The sequence below is a fragment of the Myotis lucifugus genome, unplaced genomic scaffold (assembly GCF_000147115.1).
Source record: "Myotis lucifugus unplaced genomic scaffold, Myoluc2.0 scaffold_489, whole genome shotgun sequence".
In the NCBI taxonomy this organism is placed as follows: domain Eukaryota; kingdom Metazoa; phylum Chordata; class Mammalia; order Chiroptera; family Vespertilionidae; genus Myotis; species Myotis lucifugus.
The window spans coordinates 412,812-423,147 of NW_005871537.1; the positions used below are offsets into that span (position 1 = coordinate 412,812).

The 10,336-nt window shown below is 43.7% G+C and overlaps 1 long non-coding RNA gene across 1 annotated transcript; it reads right to left on the reverse strand.

The window, feature by feature from the left end:
* Window positions 1-7,773: 7,773 nt before the first annotated feature.
* Window positions 7,774-9,435, reverse strand: LOC111823440. Its single transcript, XR_002826455.1, has 2 exons — window positions 9,140-9,435; window positions 7,774-8,063 (listed from the first exon to the last, which is right to left on the reverse strand). It is a non-coding gene; the product is annotated as an uncharacterized LOC111823440 (long non-coding RNA).
* Between the last annotated feature and the right edge of the window lie 901 nt (window positions 9,436-10,336).

The window sequence follows — 10,336 nt, forward strand, 5'->3', positions numbered from 1 at the left end:
GTTGCAGGCCAGAAAGTATAATCAAAGTGGAATTATTTCAGTTTAGTACTTTTTCCAATAAACATCACTCAGTTAGCAACTATTTATTTAAACCATATGCCCTAAACTTTGCATAATAAAAAAGAAGTAAAAGACCAGATTCCTCTCTTCAGAAGTATAAAATATATTATGGAGACCAAAAGATATGCAAAAATTAAAGAGAAAATAATCATTAATAATAATTAAGTGTAAAAAGAGAATATGAGTGACATGAGTAGTTTGCAAGGACTTCATAAAAGATGTAGGACTTCAGTCAGATTTTGAAGTATGGTTAACATTTGGCTGATGGAGGAAAGCAAAGAGAAGGGCATTTTAGGCACAGAGCTCCCAAAACTCTTGAAATTTAAGTGGTGAGAGCAACAAAGGTTAAGGAGGTGATTTTTGGACCAGGCCTAAGGATGGGGTTGGTTGTCAGGAGAATCAACCATCTGATTAGAGAATTGGAACTATCAGTCCCACACCCCCCGCCCCTACCCCAACATCCAGGGAGGGGCCTGGGGCTAGGGATTGAGTTGAATCGCCAATGATCAATGATTTAATCGATCATGCCTATGTCATGACGCTCACATAAAAACCCAAAAGGCCAGGATTCAGAGAGCTTCCAGGTTGGTGAACACATGGAGATGTGTACTCTGAGAGGGCATGGAAGCTCCGAGCCCTTTCCCAATGCCTTGTTCCATGCAACTCTTCCAGTTGGCTGTTCCTGGGTTATATTCTTTTATAATAAACTGGTGATCTAGTACAAAAAAAAATAAAAAAGTTTCTCTGAGTTCTGTGAGCCACTGTAGCAAATTAATCAAATCCAAGGAGGGCGCTGTGGGGACCTCCGAACTATAGCCAGTCAGTCAGAAGCATAGGTAACCCTGGGCTTGTGGTTGACCTCATAGTGGAGGGCCATAGTGTGGACTGAGCCCTCAACCTGTGGGAACTGATGCTATCTCTGGGTACATAGTGGGGGGGGGGGGGAGAGAGAGAGAGAGAGAGAGAGAGAGAGAGAGAGAGAGAGAGACCCAAAATGGAGTCACCTATGCTGAGCTCACATCACCAAACTGAGACTTAATGCCTAAGCTAACTGTAGTTTCAGCCTCTCCCAGGAATGTAATCTTAACCAGTCAGCCAGGCATGTCCTGGTCAGCACGAGCGAGGTCATCCACCTGACAGACCCCTGCTGTCCCCCAGAGGAAGGTGACCTTGCCTGAAACCATCCAATCTTTGCTAAATAACTTCCCCCACCCCCACCCCCATTTCTGCCTTTAGAAGCCTTTTCTTTTCTAAAGCCCTTCAGAGATCCTTCCCATTTGCTAGAGGGGATGCTGCCCTATCCATGAATGGTTGAGTGAATCCAATTTTATCTTTAAATTTACTTGGATCATTTTTTTTTTAACAATAGCATCAGAATTGAGTTGAATTGTAAGACACCCCGCCGGTGTCTGAGAACTGCTTGGATGTGTGGGAGGAAACCCATATCTGCTGAAACTGGTCATCAGAATCTTACACACCTTCTCTCTAAAGTCTTTTCTTACCTGCCCTGGCCAAATCAATCACCTCCTCTGCTTTTTCCTCTCCCTTCCTGCCATTCATTACCCCTGCCCCCCCTACAGTCATCTTGAGTCAGCTCAAGCACCATCTTTCCCAGCATCCTTTCCCTGACCTGCCTCCTCCTCCTCTTCTCACAGGCTGTGTGCAATGTCCTCTTTGATTTCCTAGCACCTTCTGCCTGCCTCCTTCAAAGTTTACCACAATCTAAATAGAAATTATCCAGATTATGTCACTAGGCTTAAAGCTTTTCAAGGGAAAGATTGAAGTCATGTGAATGATCTACCCAGTGGATAGCAGAAGCTCAAAGAAACTGTGTTTCCTTCATCTTTGTATCTCCATCATTCAACACATATGTGGCACAGAGTAGCAGCTAAACTGATGTTGGCTGTCTGGGTGAACAGATTCCTACAATAAACTGATTGTATAGCACCCCCCACCCCCACTCCAAATTCATAAGTTGAAATTCTAACCCCAATGTGATGGTATTAGAAGGTGGGTCTTTGGGAGGCAATCAGGTCATGAGGGTGGAGCCCTAAACATGGGATGAGTGCCCTAATAAAAGGGACATCAGAGAGCTCTTCAGCCATGTGGAGATATGAGAAGATGGCAGTGTGCAAACCCAGGAGAGGATCCTCACCAGAACCTGGCCATGCTGGCACCAGGATCTCAGATTTCTCGCCTTCAGAACTGCGAGTAACAGATGTCTGTTGTTTATAAGCCACCCAGTCTATGGCGCTTTGTGACAGCAGCCCGAACTGACTAAGACGCCTCCTCACCTACAATCTGTCTGTACTTCTACACACCCAACTCACCATTTCAAGACCTTTTGAATTTTCTCTGTCCTTTCTCCACCACCAACATTTACAGAATTATGCCAAATGTCTCCACTATAGACTAAGGCTGTCTGATCGCAACTAGGTCATCTACATTGCTTAGCAACCATTATATTTATCTTCAGCTAACCCTATCGAATTCCCCAGCATAGCTGCTACAAAGGTTTTCCATTCCCTGTAAGGCCCAAATTCCACCCCCACCACCCTCATGCTCTACCACAGCTCTCTGAGTCTACATAAGTGAGGAGACAGTATGACCGCGAGATGCCTTGGCTTGCTTCATCCTCACCTCAAAACTACAGTCCTTCTCAGCTCATGTCCCGGTGAAAGAATTGCCCTCCCTCCTTTCCAAAGCCAAATTTTCTATTCACAGTGTAACCATTTTCTACTTTTTCTCCCTCTCCTTGGCTCCTTCCCTTCACCACAGAGGAATGCTTAACCCTCCTAACATTTACTGAGCATGTACAAAGAGGCAATTGCTACTGTAAGCAGTTTACATAGAACATTTTATTCAATCCTGACAAGAACCTTTGATGTTCCTGTTATTACATCCCCTCATTTTATGAACTAGGAAACTCAAGCTGGTAGAACTGTGAAATTTACTCAAGGTCACGAAGCTTCCCACTTCCTCATACACTTGAACTTTTCTAAAGAAGAACTTAAATGGGTTTCTTCTCCCTATTTCCTTCCTCTCTTCCTCGGTTTCTACATCATGTGTCCAGAAACAATCTCAGTGACTTATAATTGAGCTTTTCTGTGTATGTCAACAAGGATAGGGAGCCCTAGTTGGTTTGGCTCAGTGGATAGGGCAACAGCCTGCGGACTGAAGGGTCCCAGGTTCGATTCTAGTCTAGGGCAAATGCCTGGGTCATGGGCTCAATCCCCAGTAGGGGGCGTGCAGGAGGCAGCTGATCCATGATTCCCTCTCATCACTCATGCTTCTATCTTTTCCCTCTACCTCCCTCTCTGAAATCAATAAAAAAATGTTTTTTTAAAAAAAAAAAACAAGGATAGGGACACTTATACATTACAGACACATACACACACAACACCACTATTAACACTGGTTCAATATATATTTGTTGACATGTAAAAAAGAATGAATTCAGTACTTACAAGAATTATATTATTAAAAATGTATCAACATAGCCTTTTTCTCAGCTGCTATCACTTTTATAATTCTTAAGCTCTATGAGTTTAGAACTGTACAAAAGAAACTAAAGCGTTCAGTAGGTTTTTGAAAAGCGCTCACAGCCTGGACCTTTTTTTTTTCAGTCGCCTAACCCAATCCCCTGGTCCACCACTTGGCACAGTCTCCGTGGCTTTCAAGAAGAATTTTCTCTGAACACGAAGGACAAGATCAGGTCCACAAAGGAAGAGCATACCACAGTATCAGCTGAAACTGCTTCCCCTTCAGAAAGGCCAGGCGGACACCAGGTCAGCCGAGGAAGCAAACATCTCTTCCATTGACAAGTGTTTAATTGGACATTTTGAGTACCTAATGCCATGTATGCAGATGCAAATGTCTGAAGGGTTGTTTACAGTGCAGTTGGTGCCAGACAGGCTCCAATGCCAAGCCAGCACACAGCCTCCCATTATCCTGCTGGGCTCAGCTTCTAAGGATGTTTCAGGGCTCTCTGGGCCTTGTAAATTTCCACAGCCAAAGGCTCCTCTGTGTTTTCAGAGCTGATTCCTTCTTTCCCCCGTGAGCAGACTGTCCTTACCCTGCCAATCTCTGTTACTGCCTGCCCTCGTTCAGAAAAGGCTTTGGAGAAATGATCTGAGAGGTCATTATTCCATCTCTGGAAAGTGTAGGGTTGAAGTTTTAGTAGTTTTGGGAAACTCACAGAAAGGAAATGTCACATTCTAGATCCCTGCCCAGACACTGGGTCTTCGCTGATATCACCACCAAGAATTGTTCCTGTTATTCATTGAAACTGCAGCTTACTAAGTCAGAGAGAGGAGTCCACCTCAACACATTGCGGATGGATCACAAGAATTCTCGTGTTTTCATATTACACAGTGTTTTACAAAATATCATATTTTAAAAAGATATTAGATTGTAAGAACATGTAATAAATAACTTCAAAATGCAATGGGTATTTAATTTTAAGGCGTGCCTTAACGTTTATGTAAAACGTTTTTTGTACTCGTTCAATAGAAACTTATCTGGCCACTGGGTAAAGCTAGCAATAAAACTACTGGTCCGCATTAACATGCCAGCTATAAGGAAGCACTTTGGTTGGGAGATAAACAAGGATATATCTCCAATGGGGGAATCCATTCACCTTTAAAGAAAGAAAAGATAGAGAGAACTCGTGGACATGGACAACAGTGTGGTGATTGCTGGGGGGAAAGGGGTGCATATAGGTGGAAGAAGGCATAGAGGAGATAAATGGTGATGGGAAAAACAAAATAAAAACAAATTCAATAACAACAACAAAAACTGAACCATACTCTGCTTTGAAAAATGCAACACAATAAAATATGACATTATTTTGGTATGATGCCTTCACTGTATCCTCTTATCAAATACCTTCTTCAAGAGGAATTTTTAAAAGTTTAAAGTCCTAAATTGGAAATACACATTAAGAACATTGTTCATGTGTCATTTAAGGATATTTAATACAAGAATAAAAGTTCTTCCACTCATTTTATATTTGATAAGTTTTTTTAATCCAATGGGCTCTACTGTGTAATAAGAAAATTACTAGTATGTATAATGAGTTCATTCATTTTTTTTCATACTACAAGCACTGATTACCTACTATGCTAATATAATTTTAAATGGTCTCTAATGATTAGGGGACCAACTCCAATCCCTGTCTCCATATTTGATACTCAAATTAGAAAAGACTTGACAGCCTAGCCGGCTGACTCAGTTGGCTGGAGCATCATCCCTTACACCAAAAGGTTGTGGGTTTATTTCTGGTCACTGCACATACTGCACATACGTAGGTTGCAGTTTGATATGCAATGGATAGATGTTTCTCTCACACATCAATATATTGTGTCTCTCTCTCTCTCTCTCTCTCTCTCTCTCTCTCTCTCTCTCTCTCTCCCTTCCCCTCTCTCTCCAAAAATCATTAAAAACATATCCTCAGGTGAGGATAAAAAAATAAAAGTCTTCACATGTAACATAATCAGTATAGGTATAGCTTACTGCAGAGGTATCTTGCTTTAGGCAAAACCCATATATGAAAATCTGAATTTCTCCAACAATATATGGGTAATTAAGTTCACTTTATAAAGGGGATATATGCCTCAGAGCAGAGTTAATCATAAGACTGTTTCATATTGTAGACTTCTACCATATTGAAGGTGTCATTCCACAGATATTCTTGATATACAACCCTTCATGACCATCCCTACTGCATGTAACAGAGTCAGTACTAAGGATCTTTTCCATCACTGCCCCTCACCCCAGATCTTGGCCTTGTTGGCCCTCAAATCGTCTGCTTTAATTTTACATAATGTGGCATGGTGGGGGGTGGAAGGGACACTGTAAAAGGCCGAGGTTCCAAGGCAAAGCAAGGCCCTGGTACAATGAATAGAACCGAGGGTTGAACGTCTTGCCAGCCATAGCATCTGAAGCAAACTCAGCCTCCTAAACACCCAGATTTTTGTTTCTAAAAAAAAAAAAAAAGATAATAATGTCTGGATGCACCTGCTTCTGAAGGCTCATGTAACAATCAAATTTTTAAAATATTTTAAAGTATAAGGTGCTCCACTAGTAAATTCTCTCTTACCAAGCAAGTCTAACGCCACAATACTCAGAGAACTCTGCATCAATCTACCTTCTTTGTTAGCAGCTATTTGTCAGAGAATCCATTAAGTGTTCTGAAAATTCCTCCCAATCATTCTCCTTTTCATTTTATCTTACTCTACCTTTGTTATTCTTCCCTTAGTTCAAAGTCTCCCGGCACTTTCTCTGCAAAATACCATCAAACCCCCTGCCCAGTGCCTCTGAACAATCTCCTATCTGTCTCTTCCTGACAGGTTGAATAAGATGAGAAATTAAAACTCGTGGCATTCTTACAGTAAAGAAGTAACAGTTCTTTGGAAGAGCCAGCTCAAGTTTCTTCTCTGTCCTCCAAAGCCGCCTATACCTGTGTCCTTACCCATCAACCCTTTCTGCTACGCTCCTGCCATTTGCTCCTTTGTTCCTTTCAACTACTCCTACCTGTGTTGCTCTGTTTCGCTTTCTCTTGGTGGCTTTTACTAACACTTCATTGTTTTAAGTGTCCAACCCTTTTCCTTCACTGGAACTTGCATAACAACTAGAGTTCTAAGGAACTTACCTTAAATATGATGTAATGGTCATTAGTCGAGTCTGATGTGTGTGTGTTTTTCCTTCTTTATAAGTGGTTTATGGAGTTGATGTGTCTTTTTAGGCTGAGGACCTGTCATAACCTTTGGCAGTTCTCAACTGTATGATGTCATAGTACAGCTACCGTCAAAGCTGTATCCTGGGGATCTCTCCTGAATGTTCCACAGTGACCTCTACGCACTGTCTTTCTCCCCAGACCTCTTCCCCATCTTATATCTATTATTCTCATCAATGGCATCTCCATTCCCCTGGTCAAGTAATTCCAACGTCTCGGAATTACTGTCAACCTTACTTCCCATATCCAGCTAGTCATGAAACCCGACCCTCTCTGTTTTCGGAGTATCTCTCAAACCCAGGCTAGTTTAGACCTTTACCCTATTTCACGTGGATGACAGCAACAGCATTCTCAGTTTCTTCTGGCGTCCTTGCCTTTCCCTCTGAAACATCATTCATGGAGCTATTTCCCAAAGAAAATTCATGTAACATCCTCTGCTTAAAAATTCAGCTTAAAGAAACTCATAAAAAATATGATAGAGGCTGTCATAAAATCTAAATAGTGTAGCATTCAAGGGCCTTCGTTCTCTGGCCCCAACCTCACAAGACCTCTCCTGAGGCTGCCTCTTTCTGGGAGTGCCATGCTCACACTCGCCTCCTTTTCCTCGCCCAGGTAGTTCTCTCTGCTTGGAACACCCCTCTCCCTTCCCTTGGTTTTTAGGCTTCAAAATCCACCCACTCAGACGAGTCTTCCTCGGCTCTACCCTGACCTCTTTCCTAGGAGAACGAGTGGCAACTACTTGTACGTCACCCCTGGTGTAATTATGTGTGGATGGGTCACTTTCCTTTCCTAGTTAAACTCAGCGTCTCATTCACCTTCCCTGGCACATAGTACACACTCAAGAAACGGTTACCGAAATTAATATGTGCTTAACAAAATAACTAAAGAAAAATTCCCGAGATCTAGACGCACACCAGCCCCACTTCTTTGCTGCATGAACAAAACAGGGCTCAGGAATAAAGAGAAAGGACTAATAATCTGGCGATAGCCAACACACGAATGGGTTGTTTATTTTTAAAAGCTAAGTGGGTTAGGGAGGGTAGGGGGAGAAGAAAGTACATTTTATAGTTCTGGCTCCAGGGCAAGTAATAAAAATTGTTGCTTTAATGTTTTTTTCATAATATTGTGAGCAATGAGAAGGTCTATTCCATCACACCAGCCTTCCGGGCATAAAATTTCAGCCTCCTGAGCTAAATCAAACTGGCATCAGCTCTCGGTTTTTCAGGCGGCCGCAATTGGTCTCTGCCTTCCATGAGGCGAAACTTGACTGACAGAGAAGAAACAAATTAATTTTCCACTTAATTTATGAGCCCCTCTTTTGCTCTTGTCGATTAATTATGTGGGTCCTGAAAACTTATCTTGCATTCTTGTGCCCGGATTACAGGGATGCAGGCATTGTACCTTGTCTGCATTCGTTGTCATTCATATAAAGGAAGAGGTTGGCCTGGACTCCCATCCAAAACTCACTTACCCACAATGCCCCAGAGACCACATTTTCCAACATCACACAGGCTTTCCTTGGACTGTCTATCTTTTGGGGAGAAACCCTGCCTCCCTCTGCCTGTGTTTTGAGTACCTAACTTTTCCATTTTCCAAGCACTGCTTCTATTTAGGAAGGTAACAGGGATTAAAACAGTACTTACCTCTTAGGTTTATACTAAGAATTAAATGGGGCAATAAAAGTAAAAAATAATTTGGGGTTGAGGGAATGACGCGTGCTGTGTTCAGAGGGAGCATGGCTCTCAGGGAGAAGACAGGGAGCGAGGAAGCTTGGGAGATGCAGCTGCAGAGTTAAGGCCGCATGGAGTTTTGTAGGCCTTCATTAGCCTAAGAGCAGTGGGAAATTACTGAAGTGTTTTCAGCAGGAAATAGATGGTATCGTCAGGCTGGGTTGCATGGAAAAGCAAGTTAGACCCGGGACAGGGAGCCTGTGGCGATGCAGAGTGAAATCCTGCCCTCCGTTCTCCCCACAAGCTTGGAGTCTGCTATCCTCACCTTGAACTCCCAGGCCCTTTGGAAGCCGATGTGGAGAAGAAGAGGAGAGAGCTGCAGTTTGTGGAGAGGAAAGGGGGCCCAAGATTGTAGAGTTCCCAAGCAGAGCAGCTGAACTAAGCAGAACTCCATGAAATCAGCTGAAATGTCACCTTTTACCCCTGATAAGAGAGAGAATCCTTGAAATCTAACTCAGGGAAAGGCCCCATCTAACTGCCCTCATCCTGGAGATTATGAAACTGAGAACTAAAGAGATCATGTGACAAGTCCACAGTGATCCAGCTTTTCCGGAACCTGGGTCTGGAAACCTAGAACCGGTGCATAATAGTCTCAACCACAGTATCTTGGTACATGTAAGTATCGCTCTCTCCCTCTCTGGACCATAGAATCAGCCTTCTCCCGTCACCCACAAACCAGACAGTACCGTCTCCGGAAAACAAAACTTCATCATCCTGAAAATCATCCTGAAAGCAAGAGAAACGTCTGGTTTTACAAACAAGTTGCGAAAAGCAGAGGCATGTGTTCTGCCTTTGGATGCACCCTACCTTTCAGAAATGCACTCAGTAATATTATGGTGACAATGATTCTCCAAAAGTCCAGAGTAGAAAACAAAACATGGGCGAGAAAAAGCCTGGGAACATTTTGTTTTAAGGAACACATATACAAAAAATCGACCTACAGGTAAATAGGGGTGGGGTGGGGGGGGGGTTGCTTCTGTGATTACGTGTTTTCTTTAAAAACAGCATAAAACAGAACCAGCTTTTAAGCAGCCACAACAGAATGACTCCATTTACAGAAGTCCCACCATTTACAACCTTTGGGAAACTGCCTGTGTCCGCCGCCTCCACTTGGCCTGTGTTGTGCTGTGCAGATGCTTCCTCGTTGGGCTCTAGTTCACGTGCACGCACTCAGCCTCCTTCCTGGGCTCCCCGTCTACCCAGGGCCTCACTCACTCCACCACGCACTGAGTCCCACTGGGGACCTGACAAGTCAGACCCGCGCTGCCCTCGGAGAGCTTAGATGGCACCAATAGTGAAAGTACAAGGGGAAAGGGGACAGGACCGCAAAGGGGCCGGACAAAGCCCTTGGAGGTTGGGGCTGGGTCCCGATACGGGGAAGAGGAGGCGGCCTGGAGGCTCCATGCGGGCGCTGCAGACGTTGCTGCAGCCTCCACTCCAGCCCGACGTCCGGCCTCCCCAGTTCTGGGCCCGCAGGCCCGTCTCCCTGTGGCCCGACGGGCCCGTCCGTCGGGTGGGGGGACCCATCCAACTCTGGGGTCGTTCCGGGAGCGGTCGTTGGCTTATCGTCTTTGGTCTTGATCATATTTTGGTGGGCAAGAAGGCCAGAGTCTTGCCATTAGTTTTCAATTGTTGATGTTTTGAACATCTTTTATATAAATAGTAACCAATTTTAGTTTATGAGATGTGTTAGAATCTTTTTCTCTTTTTAAAAAATATCCGTGACAAGGTACAGCCCAGGCGGTATATATTCTAAAGTATGATATGAAGGGTCTCATTGGGATGAAGGCCCGGGTGTGCGTGTAGGTGT